At 49.4% G+C, this 14,646-nt stretch overlaps 1 long non-coding RNA gene across 1 annotated transcript; it reads right to left on the reverse strand.

Annotated features, from left to right (window-relative positions):
• Nucleotides 1-3,521: 3,521 nt before the first annotated feature.
• LOC128916692 (uncharacterized) lies at nucleotides 3,522-14,426 on the reverse strand. Its single transcript, XR_008469037.1, has 3 exons — nucleotides 14,292-14,426; nucleotides 5,810-5,940; nucleotides 3,522-4,668 (listed from the first exon to the last, which is right to left on the reverse strand). It is a non-coding gene; the product is annotated as an uncharacterized LOC128916692 (long non-coding RNA).
• Between the last annotated feature and the right edge of the window lie 220 nt (nucleotides 14,427-14,646).

Below are 14,646 nucleotides of genomic sequence, written 5' to 3' on the forward strand. Positions count from 1 at the left end.
GCTCTTTCTGTGTTCAGCACTGACGTAATGCTCAGCATGAGGACCAGCAGAGTTCTTTGCCCTGGGGACAAAGAAAGCTTCCTTCCCTGGGATGCGGGGCACGGGGGCCACCTTCATGGGGCGTGAGCGTGAGGCACCTAGCCAAAATGGCCCAAAGGAACCCTGGCAAGTAGTCATGCTCAGTGCTGCAGAGGAAGGCAAAACAACCCCAGGGATACTTGCCTGTCCACTCTGGGGGAAAAAAAAAGCCGCCTTTCCCCTAACTGCAGGGCATGAGAGCCCATCTTCATGGGGCATGAGCAGCAGGCAGTAACCTAGCCAAAATGGACCAGAGGAGGCCTGACAAGTGGTCGTGGTCATGCTCAATGCTGCAGAGGAAGGCAAAAAACCCCAGGGGACCGGTTCCAATCCACCCTGTGAGAAAATTCCTTCCTGACCCCAGAGCTGGGGATTGGCTCCTCCCTGAGCATGTGAGCAAGACCTGCCTCCTTGTCCCACGGGCTGGTCATGCCTCCCAGAAGATGCCCAACCCCTGTCTCCCTCAACCTGGAGCTATCTCAGAGGCAAATACCCCTGGCCTGATCGACCTTGGGTCATGAATCCTTCCCATGCCTTGTAGGACACCAGTGGGTGCTCCAAAACACTGGGACCCCTTGCATCATCTGTGCGTCCTATTTCTTACGGTTGCTGTCTCTGCAGGGGATGAGGACAGCAAGCTCTGCAGTGCTTCTCAAAAAGGCATTCCCTTGTCTTGCCACTGTTATCCAGACGAAAATGCCTGATAGTCTTGGACAACTCCAGGGGGTGGTGGTTCTTCTCATCTCCTGAGGACCTGGCATCTGTTCCCCGAAGGCTGAGGCAGGACTTCAATGCATCAGATGAGCTTTAAACTTGGCCCCACCAGGAGCTGGCCTTGTAGCAGAGAGCCTCCAGCAGCCTCGTCCACCCTCCACTCTTCTTCCCTCAGCCCTCTTCAAGTAATTCCACTGGGTCCTCAAAGAATTCCTCTTGGATATCTTCGGGCTGTCCCCAGGCCAGGTCTTCCTGATGGCAAAGCTGAGCAGGCTGGCAGTGGGACAGGGAAGGATGCCGTCTTTATCCTGCCCTGGGGCATTGTGACTGCACTGGCAGGGGCATTGGCAGGGGGGTTGGACTAGATGATCTCCAGAGGTCCCTTCCAACCCTATGATTCTATGACTGCTGCATTGCCGGGTGGTGGCATAGTGACACGAGGGTGATGGGCCCCCCTCTGCCCAGCAACCTTCTGAGGAAGACCTTTGGGTGCTGGCCCCTGTGCCCAGCAGGCACAGGGGACCGTCCCTGCCCCTGGTGGCCATGCACTGGACACAGCTGCTGGGCATCCCTGACACATCCTCGGCTCCCAAGGACAAACCTAGCGCTGTTACTCTTCTCTCCGACCATGGCAGAAGGTGACCCTGCAGCCCAAAGACCACCCCTATCAGCCATCCCCTCTCTGCACCAGACCTACTGTCCACGAGGCCACGCCACGAGAAGGACCAGGGACTTGATCTGGCTGAACACAAACCCTTTTCTAGGGGCGTAAGGGGGGTGATCTCAGCAGTCGCAGCCTGGAGGAAAGCCAAAGTGTACCCAGAGCCATAGGTTGGGATGGACAGGGCCAACAGACCGCCATGGAAATGACACAGGCTTTGAGAAAACAAAAGTGAGCGGAGGTTACACCGCTGTGGTGGACAGGTCGGTCCTTTTCAGACCTACAACATTTGGATCCGTGCCCAAAGCACAGCAAGGCAAATGACAGCTCTTCCAAACTGCAAAAATCGCCCATTGCTGCTATTGCTGTCACATCCCCTTTTCCCACTGAAACCAAGCTGCACAGTTGGCCCTGTTTATACAGGGCACAAAGCGTCCTTCAGCCATTGGGTGAAAACTTTCAGAGCTTATTCGTGACTTTAACCTTTCTGAGAGTTATTTGCCTAGCTCGATTTGTGGGAAGATGTTCAGATCTTCTCTAAAAGCCTGGCAAATCCCTTTTTTTCCTTTAGGGTTTCGTATTTTGGGTAGTGACAGGGTAAGGAAGGTACTATTCTTGTCATTTTGTACCCCGGTGCCAAAACTGGTGTGTACATTCAGACTATGTAAATAAGGGCATATATACATTTACTTGGTTGTGGTGATGCCAGAAGTGAAAGAAAGGGTTTTGGTTCCCTCTGCATGGACTTTGAAGAGACATAGAGAGTATACATGATTTCCTCACCATTCCTTACCAATGCACCAAGCGTCATTTGCTCTTTATTGCAAGGTCTTCTTCTTGGAAAGGAGTCCTGAATTATTTTGTGTTCTTTGACATGTTTTCCCTTGCACTTCAATAGCTCTTTCCCTTCGTTGGCCTCCATCCATCATTCAAAATGCCGCTAGGAGATTTCTGGCCACATCCTGCACGCACATTTGTCACTGAACAGATTCCCTTGTTCATGTCCAAGCTCCTGCTAGATGGGGCCTCTGGGTGTTCCTACAGAAACGAGCTCCTTAATGAACAAGGTGAAACATCCTGGAGCTCAGTGATGTTACGTGCATGTGCAGCATAACACGATCTTCTACAACTCCGATTACATTTTCAGACCTCTCCGTACACGCCTGCTGCAGAGCGGGTGTCTCAAGTCTGCTCTGTGGATCAGACAGGTGAACTTGCTCAAAATCATTGATTTCATTGGAGATCAATATGCTGAAAATGGAACTATCAGTTTCTGCAAAGTGTGACATACAGTGACATTTAAGGCAGAGCTAAGTAGAATTGCTTCTATTGCATTGCACAGAATACTAACAGGAATTGATTTCACCCCGTGAAGGCCTGTGTTTGTTTATTCAACAGCTGAGGGGTTTTTTGGTGGTTGTTCCTGATTTTGAATGCTTTGCCTAATCCCATGTTTGAAGCAGATGAGAGGGAGAATCAAGAAACCCTGTGTAAAATCAAGCCAAGATTGCACTGGCAAGAAGGATTCAGCTCCAAAGACAGCGTTAGAAGCTGGAGTCCAAAGCAACTTCTACATTTTATCTCTCCCTCTGCCAGCTCAATGCTCTCTCTGAAGTAAGAGCTGCTGCAGTCAGATGTACAAAGTGGGAGGACAGCCTTGTTTTATGTGTGCATCACAGAACAACGTACTGGAAGGATACATGCTCCAGACAAGCTGTTCATAAAGCCACCTACCTGGCACGGTGTGTCCTGGGGACTCTGCTGGTCTCTCAAGGCTCCTTGTGTGAGGTGGCACTTTCATCCTCATCCTCACCTCTCAGAGAATTTTCCTTCCAGGATGCTCCAGGCAGGCTCTGACGAGGAAAGCCCATGTGAAACCTGTCTGAGACAAGCCCTTTGACTACCAATCAAGGAAGAGGCTAAACGGCTACAAACGAGGGATGCTACCATCTTAATAACGCAAACCACGCGTTCAGAAAATGAGCAAACCATTAGCAGTGACGGGGCTCAGAGAACTAGGGCTGAGATAAGAACCTCTCAGCCTTCCCACCCCTGCTCAGTCCTGGCCTGTGTCAGCGCGGGTCCGAGCCTGCAGGGCACCTCCTGAGCGTCGCTCGGGGCGCACACGTCATACTGAAGAATATCGCAGGATGCCTCTGAGTTAAGACCCTAAAAATCTAATCCACTGCCCACTGGGGTGGGTGGAAAAGCTCCCAGCGACTCTTGCGGGTTGTTTGCTGACCGCAGGCCCAGGTCATTTGCCGGCTGTTCCGGAGCCATGCGCTGAAGTCTCCACCATATAGTGGTGCTCTCAGTTTTCCACCCATTACAAATAAGCTATCGTGATCTGCCTGATGTCCAGGCTAAAGAACTAACTGAGCCCAAGGTTCCAGACTCCTGTTTTGTTGAGGAGATGGCGCATTTAGCTAAGAGGCAGTCAGAGGGGAAGCTCATACTGCCGCTGTTATCCTATTAATCAAAAAGTGTAAGTCCAGCCTCACAGGCAGGGGAAGAAAATGACTGAGTCTTGAGATATTTTTTCTGCCTCATCAAGTAATGATTTGCTCATCCTTTTCTTTCCCTCGGAGAATGTTCATTAACCAAGGAACAGAAGCAGGTGGCAGCACTCCGGTTTGACACATGCTGCAATCCAGAGGGGACCTGCGTCTTTGCTCCGTAAGGTTTGTCTTTCCCACATTATCTCTGTTGTCCCTTCATCCTCTAACGCTGTTGGGGCTCCTGGGCCCATCCCTAACTGGGTTCAACAGCTAAGAGTAGGTTTAGTCAGAGCTTTGTCTCATCAATCTAGGGAGAGCCCAAATCTCACATTAGCTGGATGTCCTTATCTGTGATTATGCACGCGTCTTTCTCCCATATCGTGAGACTAGAGGAAAACAAGGCTCATTTTGTGCATCCCCTGAGGCTGGACTCTCACTCCGTTCACACTCCCAAAAGCCCAGAGTCACTTCATTAGTTAGAGTCACTCCAGCCTGCCCAAAATCAGAGGGGAGCCAGGCACCAGGTGGGCTGGGAGCGAAGCTCTTTTGTCAACAGCGGGAAAGAAAGAAAATAATCCACTCCATCGATTACGTCCCTAACACGATGCAAGACAATATTTTGTAATAATCTTGCTCGGAGTGTTTCCCACAGACACTTGCTCTGGTGCAAGCTGCTGTGTGGATTCTGCTGCTGGCAAGTGTTTCCATAGCTCAGCTCTGCAAAAAAAGAGAGACATTAGTGTCAGCGTTGAAAAATTCATCCTCGGATTCACTGCTTTACCTCTCCAGGGATTTTAAGACCAGAACGACCCGTTACGCTTATCTAGCCCAATCTTGCTGATAACCCGGGCAAGCACAGTTCACACCAGGATTTCTACATCAAAGCCAGCGACTGGCAGCAAAACTGGGTTTGAAAAGGACACTGGACCTCAGTTCAAAAGACTCCACATCCATCTCTCACTAACCCGACTCAGCGATTTAAGTACTGCCACTGCCCAAATGTGAACTTTATTTCTATTTGAATATATCTAGCTTTTACCTGCAGCCAAATTCCTGTTATTTACTGATTTTACAGGGCAACTTCTATTAAGTTAGATAATTTCCTGCAATAACAAATGAAACTAGGGTTTCAGCAGTTATGGATCATACCTGCTTGTCGAAAAAGGAAATTAGAAGGCATTTTACCTGACAAGAGATGAGTTAGAGATTGCAGGTCGCCCGTGCCAAGCGCAAGGACATCGATACTTAAAGCAGTGGGAAGTCTAGGAAGCGTGCTTTTGTGGTTGTTGTGAAGATCATGATTGATACAGGTGTAATCCGACAAAGGAAAAATGATTGATATGTTTATTATTTGAAGTTCAGTTTCAACCATTTTGACTCGGCCTTAAATGCATTAGGCTTTGTTTCCACTTAAGGGAGACGCTGCTCAGCTAATTGCGTTTGGAGGCTGTAGACTCTGAATTTAGAGAGGGTCCCGCTCTGAGAAGCACGCAGTACTTCCCAGTAAGAAATCAGTCGGGCTCGACAGCATCACGGTCTGTTTCTGTAACGAATAATGCTCAGGAACATGCAGCAGCGGTTCCCTTCTAAACGGGATATTGTTTCCAGAAAAAAATTGAAGTAGGAAAATGAAATCTCTTTTGCTACATTTGTAAGGCTTTTTATCAGAACAATCCACCACAGTCACTATCAAATGTTTTGTCAGGCCAAATCTCATTTTTCACAGCAGGAAAAAAAAAAATAAAAAAGCTTGGGTTTTAAAAAAAATAAAAATCACCTAAGCAAGGGTTAAATACCCTTTTAATTTCTCACTGTTGCGCTTTCTGGGCCACTAATCAACACAGAGTTACCAGCTGACCTTCCCAGATTTTTAAGACGGTCCTTTAGGAATTCATGATTAATGCATAATCTTCTTCATGAAGCAGTTCCTGCTGCAGCACCGCCAGGCTCACAAAAGGTTAGTCAACTAAGGAGACTTCATCACAAAACCTGTGAATGAAAGGGAGGAGGGAGATGGTTTATTTAAGTGGGTAAATGGCTGCAAACAAAAGAAGGCATCTTCAGCAATTCCTTAATTTACTTACTTCTTAAGAAAAAAAAGGTTCAGTCCCCTTTAAGGCTGACATATCTATGACAGGATTTCTTTTTAAATGCTATTTTGTTTAATAAATCATGTAAATTCCAGCATGTAAACTAGAGCACTACAGACAGGCTTGTAAATAATTAACGGCTCGTTTGCATGAAGGGGGAGAAAACACCCAATTCAGCAAATCAGGCAGGAAGCTGATTGTTTACCCTCAGGAGGAATAAGAGGTTGGCTCCTAAAATGCTTGTGGATTTGCTGGTGTGAGGAGAGAGGTGGGGGTTTGCCCAGGATAGCGCTTTGAGATGGGGAATCTGGTGTGCTTGGAGCTGGCTATAAGTACTCCTCTATGTTTAAACTTTGCGAGGGGGTGATACTAAAGCTTTTTCCTGTGCTTAAGGTTTTTTGTTTGGGTTGTTGGTTTTGTTGGCTTCTTTTTTTTTTTTTTTTTTTTTTTTTCTCCCTTTAATTCAACTTTCCGCTTTGGGAGCGATGGGGTAGGAGACGTGAGCAGCAGGGTGATGCTTCTGGTAAGTGGAAGCCAGTGGTGGTAAGGACAAAACTGTACATAGGAATTATTAACAAATATGTGAACCCATACAGTTGTCCTTAACCCGAAGAACTGGATGTTTCTTTTTGGGTCATTCTTTACTGGCTTTAGTAAGGGAAATGGTTACAACTCTCACAATGGTGGTGCCTTCAGCAATAGAAGCATTCAGACCTTCAGAGAAATCTGCGTAAGAAAAAACGCCTCAAGATATTTGCCGGTATCTCAGAAAGCAGTAAAACCCTTATCAGGCTTGAATTTCAGAAGCAATGAGTTTTGGTGTTGCTGGGTGAAGTGTTAAGTCAGTTAATACCAAAGCTGAAGATACAAAAGTTTTCTATGATGCTGGATCTTGTTCTCCTTCCCCGTTGAAGCTTCTAGTATTTGAACCTGTTATAACAATAGCCTCTTATTTGGACAATAAAAACAACTAAATAGGGAGTTACGCAGACTGGAAGGAAAAAAAAAAAAATCTGCTTTGCCTTTGCAGGGCTTTCTGCATAAATGCCTCTAGACACATTAAAGTGAAATATGCCAGCCAAAGGTGCTACCTTTGCGGTTAAATTGCCGTGATGTGATTTATTTGTCAGAATCACAAGGTGCTACCAGGCCACTTACTGTAATATCTCAGTGAAAATAATAAAATTATCAAGAAGCAAAACACATTAGAAAGAAAAATTTGCTATTGCCCAAAAAAGTCCTTGGCTGCCCCAGCCCTTTCTGACCAAATATTGTTACTGCCTCTTAGGCAGCAGTTGATGGCTCTGTAATGCGTGTGCATATTATTTGTCCTGATTGGAAACTGGATGTGGGAATGAATCGTAGTATCATGCCAGGCTGCCTGTAAAATGGGTTGTTCTCAGGAAAAACAGCATCTGCAATGTATCTTTGGTGTAACAGAGTTGTGCCTATCAGCATGACAAAGCTTTGCATTCCTGCAGCGCCAAGTAACTGAAGATTTAGCAGTATCTAAACATTGATTAGCCTGTGGCTAATTATGGAACAGTCTGGTAGGTCAGTGTTACCAGCAGCCACCTTTGGAGGACAGAAACAGGCTAGTGAGGTGATCTGGGGAGAGAGCAAATATCTGGCAGGGCTGCGACAAGAGCTTCCTCCTGCTGATGCAGGGTGTGAGGTGTGTCCTCTGCTCTGCACACCTCTAGCTGAAGGGCTGCAGCACCCCGAGGTGCTCCTCTGCCTCCGAGCTCCCTGTAGCATGTCCCTTTGGATACGTACGGTGGCACAGCAAAGGAGAGCAGCGCCGGGATCCCTGAGCTGTGCACGGGCAAATCAAGGGGGGGCTGCATCCCCAGCAGCGTGGCCAGCAGGGCAAGGGGGGCGGGATTCTGCCCCTCTGCTCCGCTTGGGGGAGATCCCACCTGGAGTACTGTGTCCAGCTCTGGAGTCCTCAGCACAAGAAGAACATGGACCTGTTGGAGCGGGGCCAGAGGAGGCCACGGAGATGCTGCGAGGGCTGGAGCCCCTCTGCTGTGAGGACAGGCTGGGAGAGCTGGGGGGGTTCAGCCTGGAGAAGAGAAGGCTCCGGCGAGACCTTAGAGCCCCTTCCAGGCCCTAAAGGGGCTCCAGGAGAGATGGGGAGGGACTCTGGATCAGGGAGGGGAGCCATAGGATGAGGGGGGATGGTTTTAAACTGGAAGAGGGGAGATTTAGATTGGATATTAGGAAGAAATTCTTTGCTGTGAGGGTGGTGAGCCCCTGGCCCAGGCTGCCCAGAGAAGCTGTGGCTGCCCCATCCCTGGAGGGGTTCAAGGCCAGGTTGGACGGGGCTTGGAGCAACCTGGTCTGGTGGGAGATGTCCCTGCCCAGGGCAGGGGGTGGAACTAGATGGTCTTTAAGGTCCCTTCCAACTCTAACCATTCGATGTGATTTGTGCAGAGTCTGTGTCTCTTTAGCCCCAGTCTAACACATTCGCAGCATCCCCTGCACAGGTTGCCTGGTGAATTCCCTTTCTTTGGGAGTGTTGGCATGCAGGAGACTGGTACTCTGCTTACATAAATACTCATCTCTACTTCTCTTTAGCATTTTGTGCAGCGCTGTGCTTTCTCTATTCCCTCCTTCCACCTGCTCTTCCAAGGGGACCACAGTCCTGCTAGTGAGATCAGTCTGTTGCTATGGAAATCTTTGTCACAAATGAAGACTTCACAGCAAGGCGGTGGTATTAAAACCAGACATTTACATATGCCTCTGGCTCTGGGGGGATTTGGGTCTCCTCACCACGTGCAGTGAAAGATGCAGCTGCTTTCCCGTTCCACCCAAGGTGGTGCTGGCCAGGGAGACCCAGGGTGGCGGAGGGACCCATCAGAGGTGGCCAGGAAGAGGTCCCCAGGCGTGGTGCCTGCCTTCTGCGCCTGTCTGCCGGAATGTGGGTCAGCAACCAGCCCCGCATTAACGCCACCGCCTCCTTGAAACACGCCTGCGCTTCTCCTCCGAAGTGCTGTGCTGCAGAGCAGCAGTGTCAGCAGCCGGCGGAGCGAAGTCAGGGGAGAGCATTGGAAATGGACATGGAGGGAGGGCAGCAGTTGAACCCCAACACGCCGCAGGTGGATGCAGCCTCCTGAACCTCGGCATAGGGGATTAAAACTTCCCCCAGAGACGGGGGTTAGGGGTAGCAGGAGGAATCCACACATGCCATTCTCACGTTACTTCCCCCTAAGCGTTGCTAAGTTTAGCTGTATCGCTTCCAAGAAGAACTGCTCATTTAAATCCCAGGGCCCGGCTTTGAAAATTTCAGCACGTCCCCTGTACTGCAAAATCAAAGCTTCTTCCCTGCTGAATACACCTTTGATCAGAACTGTGAGAAATATTTGCAACCATGTGAAACTTGAATGATTTGGGGTTTCATTACACCCTTGAAACTCAGACCATTTTCATCAAAGGCATTGCTAAAGTTCACCAACCCTCTAACAGAACCTTTGATGGTTTATGGCTTGCGTTTTGTGTGAAACTCGCAGGTTTGCTAGACTTTTTTTAAGTGAAACTAGCTGAAATGGCTTTGACTGCATTTTGAGAACATTTTGAGTCATAGAAAAAACAGCCAGCCCAATTTTGTTACGTTTACAGCTGCTGCATGCTGTGATCTTGCTGCAAATGGTAATTCTACTGGAAACAAGAATTGAGGGTTTGTGGTTGTAACTGGGGAGGAGGTGGCAGGGAGCCCTGGTATGGCTCTCCTCTGCTCTTGTCCCCTCTGGTTGGAGGTCCCGTGGCAGCAAGAGGGCTTGGCATTTCCAGCTGCCGAGAGGTTTGGCATTTCTTGGTGCTGACAAGTACCATGTCACAATCCACCTATGGGGGGGGGCTGCGCCTGACCCTCCATCAGATCATCCTCCATTGTGAGGTCTCGGTTTCTGGGGACATGGGACTCCCTGTAGTCCGGCCTGTCCTCGTCCTGCCTCTCAGTCCCCGGCAGAGTATTTATCATCTCTGATGGTTTAGTCCCCCAAAACATCACCCACTGCTTACTCCCTTCCCTCATTACTAATTCTGGGGCCTCCTCTCCCAGTCTGACATGGCCACCCTCCCACGTGGACTGTGCTGTGGCATGGAGGTCCCTTCCCAGCCTGGCAGCCAGGGCTCTTCCTGACTCTGCTCATCCCAGAAACAGCCCGGTCCAGGCAGGGTGGGTTTTCCCTGTTCCATTGCAGAAGGGGAAGGGGGATCTCTCGCTGATCACGAAATGCTCCACCTACCGTGTTTCCCTGGTCAGCTCGCGGGCTACCTGTGCTAATTAGCAGTGAGAAGCAAGAGAGAAGAGCAGTAGCTTATAATAAAGGGATGGAGTATCTGGATAAATGCTAAATTTGCCATTTGCGCAGATGATCACTCTGTGTGTATTGTATTTGCGAGCATGTGTTCTCTTCTGGAAATCACTGAGATGGTCAGAGCTGTGTTTCCTACCTGGCACCATGTGCAAAACCTTCACAAGTCAGAGCAGCCAGAGCCTCTGCTACATGCTTCCATTTGACCTTTTGTATTTATGGATCTAACTTCCCTTTGGAAGAGCTGGAGCTTGGTTTTGGTTAACCTTTGGTCCAAAGGTACAAATCTGAGGAAACTGAAATGTCATTCCTCTCTTCTGGGTTGGAAGAGAACTGGAAGAGTTACGTTTACATTACTTATGTCTACCTGAGAAGCCTTTGCATGTTTGGATGAAAACTTTTGATTCAACTGAAATATGAGCCTTGGAAAACTATGCCTGTAACTGCAATACAGCAAATCCTGGTACTTTGCTGCCTGGGGCAAGTGCTGCTGGAAGGGATGCCCCAAGGGATGCCAGAAATCGTAGAATCGCAGAATGGTTTGGGTTGGAAGGGACCTTAAAGATCATCTAGTTCCAACCCCCCTGCCCTGGGCAGGGACACATTGTCCAGCACATGGCACTTCCCGCAATATGTAACTTCTATACCATGAAACTCGACCCTTGCCAAGATTTCGTCATCTTCCACAAAGTCCCAGGACTTTGTTTAAATTAGCTTCAATCAAAGCATCATGCTTTGAAATGCAGCATTGGGTTTCAAAGGGGAACTAAAACAGCGCCACTCTGGTAGCGACAGTGCTCTGGGGACGCTGTTTGCTTCTTTCTCTCTTCTTTTTGTTCAATTGTTCGACCACCCCATCCCACATGAGGCGGTCGCTTCTTGCCTCCATGAAAGCTGCAGTGCATCATAGCACAGTCCAGAGCTCTCCTGCGTGGTGAAGAGTAGAGCTGTAAATAAAGCGCCGGGGAAGCGTGGCAGCAGACTGGATCCTGAAACAGAGGGTCTGCTGGCTTTGAGGGGCTCCCCGCCGTCCCCTTCTCTCATGGAGAAAGGCAGCTGTGGCATGGCCACCGTGCAGAGCTCTCCTGAGGCACAGCAGAGCTGGTACCCCAGCAGGCGGGGGAGCGACTGAGGTGCAGGGGGAGCTGAAGAACCTGCTCGTGATGCTCACGTCGCCCAAGTTCGGGTGTGCTCAGGACCTGTGTCTAAGCTTCCTTAGACGTGTCTGAGCGCAGCAGAGCAGGCACCCAGATGGCCCAGGGCTACTGGCGCTGCCTCTAATGAGGGCATCAGGGACACGACCTGCCTGTTGCCGATGTTAACAGACGGAGCAGACAGGAGCAAACCTGATTTGCATCGGCTGAAGTGACGTGAGGGCAAAATGAAGTCACGTGTCCTCATTAGGAAGCTCAACAGATAGGGATGAAAGTCATAAGGGACAGTAAACTCTGCAGGGCTTGTTTAGTTAACGTGGTTACACTCTGCCTCTCCATCTTCTCTGCACGTGTCCGTCTCTCCCATTACAAGAATGCTTTCCTGCTTTATGCTTTTTCCTTGTTTAATACATCAGGAGGAAACCACACTGATTTACTACATCTAATCCTCTGTGACTCCTCTCAGCACTGTACTTGCGCTGCAAGTGACCGCTGCTTTGCGTAATAGCCAAACTTAATGAATAAATAACAAGCGAGCCGCAAGAGAGAGGCTAGGTCTTACAGCAAAGCAAATTCAAGGGTGAATTTGTTGAGTCTACATCGGAGCAGGCAGTCAGGAGATCTCACTTGTGCCTGTCCACCCGGGCACTGCCTGCCTGCCGGATCCTGAGCTTGCCCTACCTCCCCAAGGGCCACAGGAGGCAGACGGTGCTCGTGGAAGCCAGGTCAGCGTGGACGCGGCCGAAAGCTTTTCGTCTGGCATCCTAAGGAGATAAAAACTGGGGAAAAAATTATTTTAAAATAACTCTCTAAGGGCACCTGAATGAAGTCCCTGTCGCTCGCTTCCCGTTAACGTCTGAGGACTCTGAGGTGAGGTTTTCAGGTGCTGGCTGTCCCCAGCAGGTCTGCGAAGTTTCACCCCCCCCGAAGCTAGGGAACTGCAGGGGTGCAGGAGCTTGGGAGGGTGCTCGTTTGTGTGTGCAGTGCCCTGAGTGTTTTGAAGCCTTTGGACGTGTTGAGCGCGGGCTTTGGGAGGTGCAGCCTTTGGAGCCGAGGGCTGTCTGCGTGAGCGTGCCCCTGGCCCGTTGCAGCTGCAGCCATGCTTCTCTGCCTCCGAGATCATAGAATCATAGAATCGCTGAGGTTGGAAGGGACCTTTAAGATCATCAAGTCCAACCTTTAACCTACCCTGACAAAAGCCACTTCTAAACCATGTCCCTAAGTGCCCCATCTACCCTTTTTTTAAACACCTCCAGGGATGGTGAATCCACCACCTCCCTGGGCAGCCTATTCCAATGTTTAATAACCCTTTCAGTGAAAAAATGTTTCCTAATATCCAATCTAAACCTCCCCTGCCGTAACTTGAACCCGTTTCCTCTTGTCCTATCACTTGTCACCAGGGAGAAGAGGTCAGTCCCCATCTCTCTACCTCCTCCTTTCAGGTAGTTGTAGAGGGTGATAAGGTCTCCCCTCAGCCTCCTCTTCTCCAGGCTAAACAACCCCAGCTCCCTCAGTCGTTCCTCATAAGGTTTGTCCTCCAGACCCCTCACCAGCTTCGTAGCCCTTCTCTGGCCACGCTCCAACACCTCAATGTCCCTCTTGTAGCGAGGGGCCGAAAACTGTCCCTTCAAGAGTGAGGATTTGGAGCAGGTGTCTGCACACACACACACACACACAAACGCAAACAGTGCCCAAATATTACTGCGGGAGCGAGTTTTTCATGTGTGGAAGTAGGAGTCAGACTAGGAGAAATGGTTCTGCAGACCTAAGAGCACAGGGAAATGCAGGCAGCAAGTGTCAAAGCAGAATGAGGGTCCGTCATTGTTAGTTGAGCTGATCTGAAGTGGTGAGATGAAGAGGGACAGCTTCTGCGCTCCCTCCGGGATGCTCTGTGTGCACGGGGCTGTGTGAAGGAGGGCATCTTGACAAGGCAAGCTAGAGACGCGAGGGCATTATGGGCTGCTTAACCTGGCAACAAACACTAGAAAAAAGGCACAGGACATGGTCTAGCAACCAAAAATTAACAGTTGTGTATGGATTCTGGGTTTTTAGAATACAAAAAAGCCCTTGCTCACACGTCATTGCTGTGGACGTCAGCTGAGCTGATGAGATGAAAGCCAGCAAGGAACGGGCTGCCTGAGCTGCATGCCTGCTAGATGGCTACCGAAAGACGTGATTTGGCCAAGCAGAGGCCAAGCGAGTAAGAAAAGAGAGCTGCAGAGGAAAGGAGAATGTCAGGTGTGCGGGAGGGAGCTGGTGACTCCAGTGGTGATCCCAAGAGAGCTGGGGTGCCAGGACGGTAGGTTGGAATCAGGATCTGAAAATTGGGACTAGGGGAGAATTTGTGAGGAAAGGTAATAAACCAGAAAGCGCTAACTAAGATTTACTGTCGAGGCTGTGTCCCAGAATAACAATGGATATCTGTGCCACCAGCAGCAAAAGGCAATGAAAGGACATTGCAGGCTGGAAAATGGAGGAGGGCAGTGAAGCATCTTTTATCCGCCGCTCAGACAGTGCCGTGTAATCCCATATGTGACAGTTCCGGGTGAGGCCGCTCCGACCGAAGCCTATAGCTTGTAGCTGCACCAGGTTTTGTGGGGGTGTGCACACATAGCGTGCGTCCAGATTAGCTGCGATGCGTGTGTGTGTGTGTGTGTGGTCGCTAACTAGTGTGTGCAAACCATATGGCACGTGAGAGCAAGTCAGCACGTGCATTGTCAAGAGGACGGGCAGAGAAAGCAATCCTCCCCTCCCACCGCAAAGAATTTGTGCCCTACCTTATGCCAGAGGAAAGAAATTCAGAAGGAACTCCGCAAAAAGCAGCCGGTCCATGGGGAGATGAACGCCTGTCAGACTTGGAGATTAAATGGAAGCACGACAAATCTGGATTGTTCCTGCCAAAACCAACTTTGATTTCTTTATAATTCAACATGTGTTACCAGCTCCTATTATTAGAAAGCCAAACTTCCTCCACTGTGGGAAGAGGCTGAGATGGAGCTTTCTAGCCTTGTGTAAGTTAATTACAGTACACATGTTAAAAGCAGCATCTGTCTTAGTCAATCTAGTTGATTATTGCAGCACTTTATTTTTAGTTATCATCAAGGTGAAGTATGACACTAATCTAAGTGGAGA

This window comes from Rissa tridactyla, chromosome 12 (genome assembly GCF_028500815.1).
Source record: "Rissa tridactyla isolate bRisTri1 chromosome 12, bRisTri1.patW.cur.20221130, whole genome shotgun sequence".
NCBI lineage: Eukaryota > Metazoa > Chordata > Aves > Charadriiformes > Laridae > Rissa > Rissa tridactyla.